Source organism: Nansenia antarctica (genome assembly GCF_963989245.1).
Source record: "Nansenia antarctica genome assembly, chromosome: 4".
In the NCBI taxonomy this organism is placed as follows: Eukaryota; Metazoa; Chordata; class Actinopteri; order Argentiniformes; family Microstomatidae; genus Nansenia; species Nansenia antarctica.
In genome coordinates this window covers 46000802-46013301 of record NC_137689.1, presented here as the reverse complement: position 1 = coordinate 46013301, position 12500 = coordinate 46000802, and positions in this window count along the sequence as shown.

Genomic DNA, 12500 nt, shown 5'->3' with positions numbered 1-12500 from the left:
TCCCTTCTTGCCTCCCCTTCTTCTTTCCACTCCATCTCCCTCAGAACAGTCCAATACTCTTGTGTCCAATCAGGAGTCTGTCTGTCTGTCTCCCCCCCGCCCCCCCATCTCTCTCTCTCTCTCTCTCTCTCTCTCTCTCTCTCTCTCTCTCTCTCTCTCTCTCTCTCTCTCTCTCTTTATCTGCAGTTGAGCTAAGCCCATCTAGGAGGAAGCGGGATGTTTTGTCCAATTCATCTCAGAGCAGGGGTCTCCGTCGATAGTTTCAACTTCAGCAGACAGGAAATCGGTGTAGCTTGTTGGATGTCTCCACTACGGGGTATGAACCAATGAAAACCCACTGACAGTGTTCTAAAAAAAGGAGACCTCGCTGAAAAAAGAGACTGCAGACCTCCTCACCTTGTAGAACCTTTCAGCCACAGCCTTGCTGTGCTGGTGTTAGCTTAGAGAGACACGTTATGGATGAAGTGGCAACCACTAAGCCTCAGTGCAGCCTCCCCAGAACTGATAAAAGAAGGCTCTGAAGAAGGCCCCTAGGATCTGAGGCCCTACTAGGGATGTACCCGAATACGAATACGGTATACGGTATTCGGATAGCACGAATAATGAGATTTAAACAGATACAGATTCTATCCGAAGTTGCTCGATATTATTCGGAAAAAAAACACGATTGACATGATGGCTGCGTTCGTAAATGTTCTCAGAGAGTGCCGGAGGGCACACTGGGCTCAACGTAATAAAGGGACCAAGTAATTTGATTGGACAAGAGGCATTCCATGACTGCTGATCAGATTTCCAGAGCGAATTTACGAACGCAGCCAAGGGCTAAACCACTCGCGGACTCGTTTTTTTTTTCATAACACGAAACTTGAAGTTTTAAAGTACCCACTCGATATAATAAACCATTTAATGATCATTTAATATGTATCATTTGGGGATTGGATTCACTATTTCTTGTTTGCCGGAGGCTACCGGTAAGGGAGACTTTTGTAAATACTTTGGGACGTGTTCATAGCTGTCTGATAATCTATGTGTAGTTATGTGTTTCTAGCATGTTGTGATGTTATAAAAATTAAGAAGATGAATGGCTGAAATGGAAAAAAATTATACGACATCTAAAGTCTGGAACGATTATATTTCAAAACAAGGCTTCCCTTTAACACCCCGAGGGCTACGACTATTGCAAGGACCTTCACTTGTACAGTGTTGTGGTAAACGAAGGTTTCTGCCGAATGCTGCTAACACTGGAACCACGTTATGAAATACCAGTTAACACAGATATCCTGATGTATCGTTGATGAATTGTCTTACAATGTATAGTATCGCAGATTCTATGTAGGCTACTGTGACACTATCGGTACGGGTGGCAAAATATTGTACGGTTATCGTATCATGAGTTACCTTGCGATTCCCACCCCTAGTAACTAGTTTTCATTTCCAACATGAAACAATATTTTGATTTGTAAAGCTGTTTTTATCTTTGTTTCTCAGTCCAAACTGATTATATATTGACCCCTGTTAGGGACGTATAGCCTTACAAAAAGAGCTCAGTGAGAATTTGTATTCATTCTTCATTTTTAAAGAACGTTTTGATTTATAAAGCTTAGTTAAAACAGACTGTTTAGTGTACCCCAACTATTATTTATTTTATTTTATTTTTGGGGGAGAAGACGGTTCAGATAGTTTGCAGTGTATCTATCTATATCTATTTCTGATTGTTAACCCCAGTTAAGGGGTGGTGGTGGGGTTCAGACAGTTGTTAAAACTTAGTTTAGTTATAAAATAAATTAAAATAAAAGAGATAGAGAGAGATGTATGAGGATGTGGAAATATATTTCATAATGAATTATATGCCAATATTAAATAAATTTGAAGCTTTGAAGGCACACACATTGCATTCCCATGAATATTAGATTAGAAAAAATACAACATTTTACGATTTTGGATGACTTGGGGGTCTAGGGAGGGTGGAGGAGAGGGGGGGTCTAGGGAGGGTGGCAGCATCCTGCAGATCAGGATCTTGATGATCTTCTTAAAGCGTTTGCTCACAACGGGGGTGAGAGCAACAGGGCGCCCGTCGTTGATGAGCTTAGGTCACTTAGTATGCACATGCATGCACACAAATACACACATGCACACGCACATCCACACACGCACACAAACACACGCACACACAGACACTCAAAGCAAGGAGAATTTCAATCTGACAGCATTGTGAGCCGGGAGAGGAGCAGTGAAGGGGAGTGGGGAAGGTGTGGGGAATTGGATAAGGCTCAGATACGACCCTCATTACGCCCAGGCTTACTCAGAGGGGGCGCAGTCATGTTAATATCCTTCCCTCTCTCCTCTATCTCACCTCCTCTAATTCTCCTCCTCTCCTCCTCTCTTCACCCACACCCAGACCCAATCTGGGGGAAAAAAAATCTAACTTTCTTCCTTCGCCCACCCCCCCCCCCCCCCTCCTTACTGTAATAGACACCACAGAACCTGGGCATGCAAATCCATTACTGGGAGAGAAGAGGATTATCTAAATTAGCCCTTTCCTAATTAGATTTCTCACACGATAGGAAACGGAAAAACCCGGTAAGACGAGGGGAAGATAAGGCCGTATTTAAATCCAAATGACTGTTTCATTTTCTCCTCGGTTCCCTGCACTCAGGTCTCTGCGATTGATCTGTCAGCAAGAAGAACAGCTCTTAATCCAATTTGGGTTCCACAAAATCCCATTTCAAACACCCACTGGCTCAGGTTCCACCCGTCTACTATCCTGGCCCCCTCTCTGTGCCCCCCCCCCCCCCCACACTCTCTCTCTCTGTGGCCCCCTGTATGATACTGTATGATATCACCTTGGAAGCCAAGCTATGAGCTCACTATCGTGATGATGCCGTGTAAAGCTGAGGTTCTACAGGTGATAGCGTGATTTATCTACGGAGGAGAGAGAGCCAAGCCTGCGTCCGTGTATCCTGGGGAAGGCTGAGGGGGGGCTGGAGGGGCTGGGGAGGCTGATTTGAGGCACTGCACGGAACTACTATCGTCCTGGAGGAATCACAACGATGGGGAAGTCGGGGACGGGAGAGGGGGGTATCTGGACAGGAATTACGACGCTAGCATTGGAAACGCAGGCACTGAAGGTGAGGGGGAGCGTGAGGTATGTTTATACAGTTTGTGCTGATGAAGCTAAAGAAAAGGCCTATGAATCATAAGACAAAAACCCACCTCATCTCCTCTCCTGAAGCCCCCCTGGCTGGGAGTCGCACCATTACCACACAGAATGTCATCCCAGCCAGTCATGAAAAACAGCGTTTCCCAGAAAGCACCATCCCAGAGAACAGTAACGATCACCAGGGGAATTCTTCTCCAGATGCCATTTCTGTTTCTTTTGCCAAACACACCATCTCTAATATTCCCTCCCTCCCTCCCTCCCTCCTCTCCTCCCTCTCCCCTCCTCTCCTCTACCTCTCTTCTCCTCCCTCACCTCCCCTCTCCGCGGCCCCGTACCCCTCCATCCATCACCCTGCGGGCATCATGAGCAGGACAGGATGAAGGGGCTTATTTTCCTCTAAAAGGTTCCCATGCTTTCCATCACCCCCCCCCCCCCCCCCACCACCACCACTACCACCACCCCTTTCCTCCTACCCACATCGTTCTCTATATTTCTCGCTCTCCATTCCTCTCCCATGACTCCCATACACACCTCGCAGCATTTTGGGGGGGGGGAAATATCTCCCCCCCCAATTTTTTTTAAAATAGAACAAACAAATGCGATCTAATATGCTGACCTCGCCTTGTAATCCCAACGACTGTATTAAGATGGACGCTCACCATGCAGAGACACAAACACTGCATTTATGAATTCAGAGTGTGAAAGGGGGCATGTTTGTTTGAGTGAAAAAATGGTATTCAATATTCATGATTCAAGAGACCAAATGAATAAAACTGATTAATGTCCCAGGATGGCAGGAGGGGAGGAGAGGGGGGGCTGGGGGAGCTGGGGGGAGGGATTTGATGCATAATACCTAAAAAGATGGATGATGTTTGGGTGTGTGTGGATGGTGGGGGACTGCTTTCTTAACCTTTTTTGTTTGTGTGTGTGTGTGTGTGTGTGTGTGTGTGTGTGTGTGTGTGTGTGTGTGTGTGTGTGTGCATAATGCCCAATCACATCAGGGGCTTAATCAGCAAGAGATGTAGATGTAAATCACGTTTACAAACAAATACACACACACACACACACATACGCACACACGCACACAACATGCATCACTGAGATGGAGCACATCACTGACGTAAGAGCACTGACCCTTGGCCTTGTTCAGATAGTGTTCAGATAGTGTTCAGGTAGTGTTCAGATAGTGTTCAGATAGTGTTCAGGTAGTGTTCAGGTAGTGTTCAGGTAGTGTTCAGATAGTGTTCAGGTAGTGTTCAGATAGTGTTCAGATAGTGTTCAGATAGTGTTCAGATAGTGTTCAGATAGTGTTCAGATAGTGTTCAGATAGTGTTCAGGTAGTGTTCAGATAGTGTTCAGATAGTGTTCAGATAGTGTTCAGATAGTGTTCAGGTAGTGTTCAGATAGTGTTCAGATAGTGTTCAGATAGTGTTCAGATAGTGTTCAGATAGTGTTCAGGTAGTGTTCAGGTAGTGTTCAGGTAGTGTTCAGGTAGTGTTCAGGTAGTGTTCTAGTGTTCAGATAGTGTTCAGATAGTGTTCAGATAGTGTTCAGATAGTGTTCAGATAGTGTTCAGATAGTGTTCAGATAGTGTTCAGATAGTGTTCAGATAGTGTTCAGATAGTGTTCAGATAGTGTTCAGATAGTGTTCAGATAGTGTTCAGATAGTGTTCAGGTAGTGTTCAGGTAGTGTTCAGATAGTGTTCAGATAGTGTTCAGATAGTGTTCAGGTAGTGTTCAGATAGTGTTCAGATAGTGTTCAGGTAGTGTTCAGATAGTGTTCAGGTAGTGCTCTTACACAGACCTGTCGATCAGCTGGACGGTCACCTGGGATTGAAGGAGGGTATTTGTGATCCCCTGTGACCAGCGGGTTTGATTATGTAGAATATTCAATATCTAAAACCTGGTCTCTGTCATGCATCAGAATAGCCTCCACAGTGTCTTGTCTTTTTCATCCCCCCCTCCCCCACCATATCAACCCCCCCCCCCCCCCCCCCCCCCAAAACCACAACATGAGCTCTTCCCTGTCCTCCCTCCTTGTTTACTAACCTACACACGTATCCCTCTCAACCTTGTCGATGACAAGGCATGTCATTGTTGCATTGTACATCCACGACGCTTTGATGGGCATTAACTATTAACAGGAACAGTAAAAGTAATGCATTTTAAATGAGTGCGAGCCTCACCTTTTGTAATGGTCCCATTGCTTGCAAGAGGCTCATTCTAAAGGAAAGCAAAGCTGACTAGAATAGGGGGGGTGGGGGGGGGGGCAGGGGGAGGGGGGGGGGGTTGTTGACATCACGTTATTGAATGAAGGACTCAAGGAATGAAGAAAGAAAGGCTATTTTAAGATCAAGGAGGAGGAAGGGGGGGGGGGATCAGAGATTCTTCTACTAGTTATTGAATAATTTAAAGGCCTTGCCTGGGTACTCATTAAGACTGTATGGCAGATGACGAGGGAGGGAGGGAGGGAGGAAGGGAGGGAGGCAGGGAGGGAGGGAAAGGGAATGTATAAAACAGAGCGCGAACAGTGAGATATTGTATCATGGAGTAGAAAGGAGATGGGGGGGAAAAGGGGAGAGTGACAGAGAGATGGCGGTGGAAGATAGAAAAGAACTGAGACTATTTCAGACAGATATGGGGGGGGGGGGGGGGGGGGTAGGAGAGAAAGAAGAGAAAACTCCAGTCAGTGACAAGATTAAAAGATGAATGAGGACCAGGGGAGGGCCTCTCTGTTGTCTGGCTCTGCCCCACTTCTCCCTCTGTCTGCTCTGAGCTGAGGGTGGGCTGACAGGCCTGGGAAGAGTCTGGTTAAATGGTGAGCTAGCTAGCTCTTTGAATTAGCGTGGCTCCCAGTAAGTATTCTGTTCTGTTAAAGGGGAAAACAGAGAGAGAGGGAGAGAGAGAAAGAAGAGAGAGAGAAGAAGAGAGTGCGTGTACTGTATGTGTGCGTGCATGCGTGTGTGTGTATGTGTGTGTGTGTGTATGTGTGTGTGTATGTGTGCGTGTGTGTGTGTGTGTGTGTGTGTGTGTGTGTGTAAGGCGACGGGGGGGGCGGGGGCTATCCCATGATCCTCTCCTAAGAGGTGGAACAGTGGCAGTAGGAAGGCTGGGCAGTACCGTAGCAGTGCAGAACATCCGGGGAACGGGACGCGGAGACAAGGTTCTGGTGTGTTCCAGACAACCACCCACCCAACGAGACGACACACATCCTTAAACCCGCAACACGTCGTAGCGTGTCTGTCACGCGGTCGCTAGCTTCGTGTCGCTACGCCTCGACACCCGTTCCGTCTCGTCACGTTTTCACGACCCACGAGTTAGTCTGGCGAAGCGTCTCTTCAGCATGTCTTCCTGTTCCTCAGGTAACGTTATGTCATACCAGAGGCTCTTCAAGCGCTATTCTGTACTGTACTACTACCTCCCTTTAAAGCGCTCCCTTTACTACCCACACAAACATCTCCTTCCTTCCTATGCTTGTAGCAAGGGGAGCCTGCTGGTTTGTACCGTCTTCAGAATAGTATGAAACCTCTATGCATCTCTTCCCCCCACCACCCCCCCTTCCCCCAACCCTAACCACATGCATCTCTGAATATTTCATAAACAGCATACAGCAGATGCTACCATAAAATACATCAATATTTGATGCGCTCTCTCTCTCTCTGTCTCTCTCTCTCTCTCTCTCTCTTCGTATTTGCCATCAATGCCCGGGCGACGACTCTCGTGACACAGTCAATGGGTTTTGTGTTTGTTATGAAACTGTTTTCCTACATTCGAACGCTAACACTTAAAACAAAAACAAGCCGTAACATTGTGGATAATGATAGAAGGATGATCGGCCGCGGCTGGTTGCAGATGGCCAATTAGCCAGACGTTACTGCGTCTTCTCACTCTTTAATTGAAAGGACGGCGCACTCCGCCGTGTGTCACCTCTCTCCGTCAGTTTGTCATTTTTAACCACAACGTAGCTGTTTTGATTCATTAGGTGTTGGAGACCAGGGTGGAGAGACCAGGGAGGAGAGACCAGGGTGGAGAGACTAGGGTGGAGAGACCAGGGTGGAGAGACCAGGGTGGAGAGACCAAGGTGGAGAGACCAGGGTGGAGAGACCAGGGTGGAGAGACCAGGGTGGAGGTCAGGGTGGAGAGACCAGGGTGGAGACTAGGGTGGAGACTAGGGTGGAGAGACCAGGGTGGAGAAACCAGGGTGGAGACTAGGGTGGAGAGACCAGGGTGGAGAGACCAGGGTGGAGAGACCAGGGTGGAGAAACCAGGGTGGAGACTAGGGTGGAGAGACCAGGGTGGAGAGACCAGGGTGGAGAGCAGGGTGGAGACTAGGGTGGAGAGACCAGGGTGGGAAACCAAATCGACCCATTTTGCATAATACATAAACAGGAGCAAGCTACAAATGTTTTCATCTCTGAGATGAATAAGAAAATGTGAGCCAGTTCGTAGACGGTGGCGGCGGTGAGAGAAAAAGACGAATAATTATAATAAACACGTCGTATAACATGTCTTAGACTCCTCTGTGTGCGTCAGGATCTGGCTGTGATCACCAACGGAATATATTCACCTCTCAGATCTCCCGATGGCAGATCTCGAGCAGGTTTTTACAGGTGTCTTGTAAACAAGCCAAAAGAAATTAGAAGCGTCTTTGGTTGGGGACCTGTTTGTTGTGTTCAATGAATTCAGATGAATTCAATTAGTTTTAATCCAGATTTAATTTAGATTACAACTCTCTTCCTCTGTGCGGTTCTGAGAACTGACAACACTGTATGCATGGCCAGTCCCCCTGACCCATATAAGCAGTAGTCATGGTATCAACGTGAGATATGGAGTAAGAATGAGCCTCTGCTGCTCAGGGCTTCCATTTAGGAATCACTCAAGAGGACTCTGGAGGTCCATTAGTGGAGGGGGGGTGGTGGGGGGGGTGAGCGTCTCTCTCTGGGGGGGTCAGAGGAAGTAGATTAGACGACTGTACGGTGTCTATATATCATGAGAGTTGTTGTTGAAGAGGATATACGGCCCCTTATCTACGGCCCCTTGGTGCAGGGCTGGACTGGGACAAAAATTAGGCCCTGCCATGTGGCTCAGACCGGCCCAACACAATCGGTCCGACACCGCCGATCAACATGCTGGCAGTCTGAAAGACTAATAATCAAAAAATCTATCGACCTAATCTAAAAAGTGATCTAGCATGGAAGGCTCAGGACAGGCAAAGTAATTGAAGTCCTGAACGTGGCACTCTGTTTCCTCTGTTTCATCTTTTTCTCTCTCCTTTTCCTCTCTTTCCCTGACACTCTGCTTTTCTGGGGAGGGCAGCAGCAGCTCAACCTGGTTCAACAAGACATGGACAGAGAAGTAAACTAACTGGTTGTCAAAATCAGCAAAGTTCTAATTTACATGTACACACAGGCTGCATGATTGCATTATGTTACACCAGAAGCCCAGTCATTTCAAATGGAAGGTTGCAAGACAACATTATTGGGTTGCAGACTGCATGAGTTTTATTTCTCCATGCAATAAAAAGCATTCATTAGTTCTGAACTAGGCTAGTGTAGATTTTTTTTTTTATATCTTTTTTTCCAAATAAAAAGTATTATTAACACCCATTGTTGGTATTGCATTTATGTCAGTGACAGTGATACCTCAACTTGCTAGCTAGCAACAAAATGCAGAACACCCCCATCTAACGTTAGCTATAGAGTCCACAGCCAAGCAGCACTAACGTTACACCACGAGAGAGATCACTGTGTGTGCATGAATTCCAGCCAAGTCCTGGTGAAGCGCAATGCAATCATGCTGCCTGTACGGGTTAGCATAAGTCATAAGACATTCTCTGCTGCTGCTCCCTTAATCTGGCCAATGCAAGCGACTAACATAACTTTGCTTTTGTAAAACCAAGTAACAACATTGCTTACCTCTCTAGCTGTGTCCTCTGTCTCCTCCTCAATTGCTAACGGCACATCAGTGCTAACGTTAGTTAGCGGTAAAGATGTTGCTGTGGCAGCCGCCCGCAGCTGTAGTAGGCCTAGCCCCCACAGTCGATGCAGAGAACATATCTGTCAGTTTCTGACATTTTGAGGCATCCTCTGCTAGCTTCTTACTTTTTTCTCCCTAATTTTCTGGGCACCCCCTTTCACTATCTTATCTACGAACATGACACTGTACTTGGGTTGTCGGCCGAGGGATCAGAGTGGGGGAGGGGGCCGATGGACAGCAGGGCCTAAGCATGTGATTGGGCCAGCCCATGTGTTAGTATAAACGGGGGCCGCCGCTTGATTCAGCGCTAGTTGATGCCGCGCTATTTTGGGCCGCGCTAGTTTTTTTTTTTTTTTTTTTTTTTTGGGGGGGGGGGCGGGGTCAGGCGGCCCGACCGGCCCAAAACTAGCGCGGCCCATCTGCCAGCGGGCAGAAAGATTGTATGGCCAGTCCAGCGGTGCCTTGGTGTGTTAGTCAGCTTTCCGTCTATAAATACCAAATATACTTGAAATTGAATGCAGGTGAATGAGTTTTGTATTAACGCCCTGTGATAGCGGCTCAATTATAGTGGCTCAATTAAGCCAAGTGAGCAGGAGAGGACAGAGAAGGGTGGCTTCTCGGTAAGTTGCATTTGTAACGATTGATCATGACAACTAACCAGGCAAATGCTTATACTGTAATAATATAATGGTCTTATTCTTATCAGGTGACATTGAAAACATGGCTGCTCACTCCCTTGGCGAACCCTCAGACACCGGAGGAAATCCAGTATAATTTAGCGCATGGCCGGGCAAGGTCCGTTGTGGAGCGCACTATAGGTAGGTATGTATAAGGCATGTTGAAGGGGAGATGGAGTTGCCTTGACAGCTCCGGAGGGATATAAAGGAAGACTGAAATACAATCATAAACACCAGTTCCCTTTAAATCTTGAATTAAACTCATTTTCTCGGCTGATAACAACATAGTTAATTTTATTACGAGCCTCTTTAGTTTCACTTCACATGAATTACAGTAGGCAGTGCGGCTCACATGCCTGTAATAACTCCGCATAACCAGTAGGTAATGTGCGTACGTCAAGTCAATACCTGACGTAGAGCTACCATCGTTTCCACAGTCAAATTGACTCACGTTGAAATGTTTACTTTGACGTGGTTTTCTACGTACGACACAGGTAACATCAAATTTGATCCAAAGTACTTTCTATAAATGAGGCCCCAAAGCTCGTTGTGAAGGGACTGATTGGCTATAGATTGTGACGTAATACTATATTCCATTAATAATGTTCAATTATTTTCTGTGTGAACGTCAGTCTTGTGGTCATACGTTTCATCAAGTTTTGTATTGATGATTGGGAGTGTCGTCTATCTCATATTGTGTTTGATAAAAGATTATTAATCTGAACAAGAGAAGTATTTCATTCATCTACAACATGTACATGGTGGTTAGAAGAGGAACGTTCGAGCCCACCGGGGACTGGGATCGAATCCCAGCTCGCCAGACCCGGATATGGCCGGGGCACACACAGGGAGCGGCATATTGAGCGGCCGCTCCCGAGGGCGGTATAGGAATATTTCCGGACAAGGATCCGTCGCGCAACAGCGCCCCCGGGGTGCCGGAATAACGGTGTCGGGCTCGAGGAGCCAATCAGCTAGTCTGCCTGGCGGTCTCCTCTGGGGCTGCCGGCCACGGGGTCGTGCGGCGGATCCTACGCAATAGGCAGGGGATAATTGGATGCTAGGTTGGGTTCAATTGGATACCAAATTGGGTGAAAAAGGGATAAAATCTGAAGAAAAGAAAAAAAAAAAAGAAGAGGAACGTTCGATTTGTGAATATATATATATATTATATATCATCTTTTGTAGGCTATAGTCTCACCAATCAGTGTTATGAATTGTTATAGTTGCCATAATTCTCCCCTGCATGTGTTTCTGAGGTCTAATTTCGAGTCGTGTTAAGAAGTATTTAAGAATTGTGTTTTCCACTGTGATATTTGTAAAAGTTAAAGATTATAACAATGAACATAATTGACTAATGGTCTCTGTTCAATAACAAACCCAGAGTGGTGTTCCCAGGTAATTACAGATACATTTGAATAATAGTCAGAGTAATTAATAGAGTCATTAAAATATGAAATTCTTATTGATATAGTGTGTTGCTTATAGTGTGTAGACAGATGTATACTGTATGTTAATCATGCTTTAGCTCTGCAGCCACGTCTGGGTGTTATTGATGGTGACGACGTCCTGGATACCAACCTGTACTAACATACTTGTGCATTCTTGAAGGCTAATTATACTTTATTTTATTTATTTTATTAGGTCTTTTCACTTTGTAAAGCGTCTTTGAGTCTCCGGAGAAGTACTATATAAGTCTGATGTATTTATTATTATTATTATTATTATTATTATTATTATTATTATTATAGTACGGTGGGAATGTTAAAACACAGTGCAATATTGAATATGTAACCGTAACTAAACATGATATCACTAACAGTATTAAGTGATTATTTGCAAAATTACTGATCATACAATTCTGACAGCAAGCGATATTTACAGTAATCGCAGTGACTATAGTACATTGGGTTAACTTTGTGTCACTAGTTAGTATCTATCTGTTTTCTCACCTCTCATCCTGTCATCGTAAATAGAGAGAGAGTGAGAGAGAGAAAGAGAGGGGAGAGAGAGAGAGAGAAAGAGAGGAGAGAGAGAGAGAGAGAGAAATAGAGAGATGATATTCTCACATTGCATTTCACAGTGGTACGGGTGGTTTGTTATCAGCTTTCCTTGCTTGTTGAACTGATTAAAAATTAGCTGTGAAATTCAGATTATCATTAATAATAATGAGACATTTTGTTTGCGTTCTCTGTGTGGGTGGCTATCGGTATTTAACCTGTCTGGTATTAACAACCCCCTGTGCCTTCTTCCTCCCTGCCTATTACCAAACGTACAGGGTGGCCTATGATTTATGCAGCCAGCCCGTTCCCGGGGGAGAGTCGTACATACGGTATCTTCACAGAGATTATCTTCTAGGGCGATGTACTGAAACGGCGGAGCAGACTAACAACCAGGCAGGAACAAAATGGATGCCTCTTAATATGATCTGAGGCAGATCTTGATCCTGGTGCATTGTGGAAGCCGCATCACAGGCTGTGCCAGACTGATGTGAACAGAGGCAACCTCTGCCTTCAGAAAACACCTCAAACACATCTCTGTGTCCTTCTCAAACACATCTCCATGTCCTGCGGCTGTTTGCGCTGTTCAGAAATATGTTCTATCAACTCTGTGTGAGAGAAAAGTCAGATCATACCAAGTTGCCAACCCTTTCCCACCTCAGTCCCTATACTCATTCAACTGAGACTTCA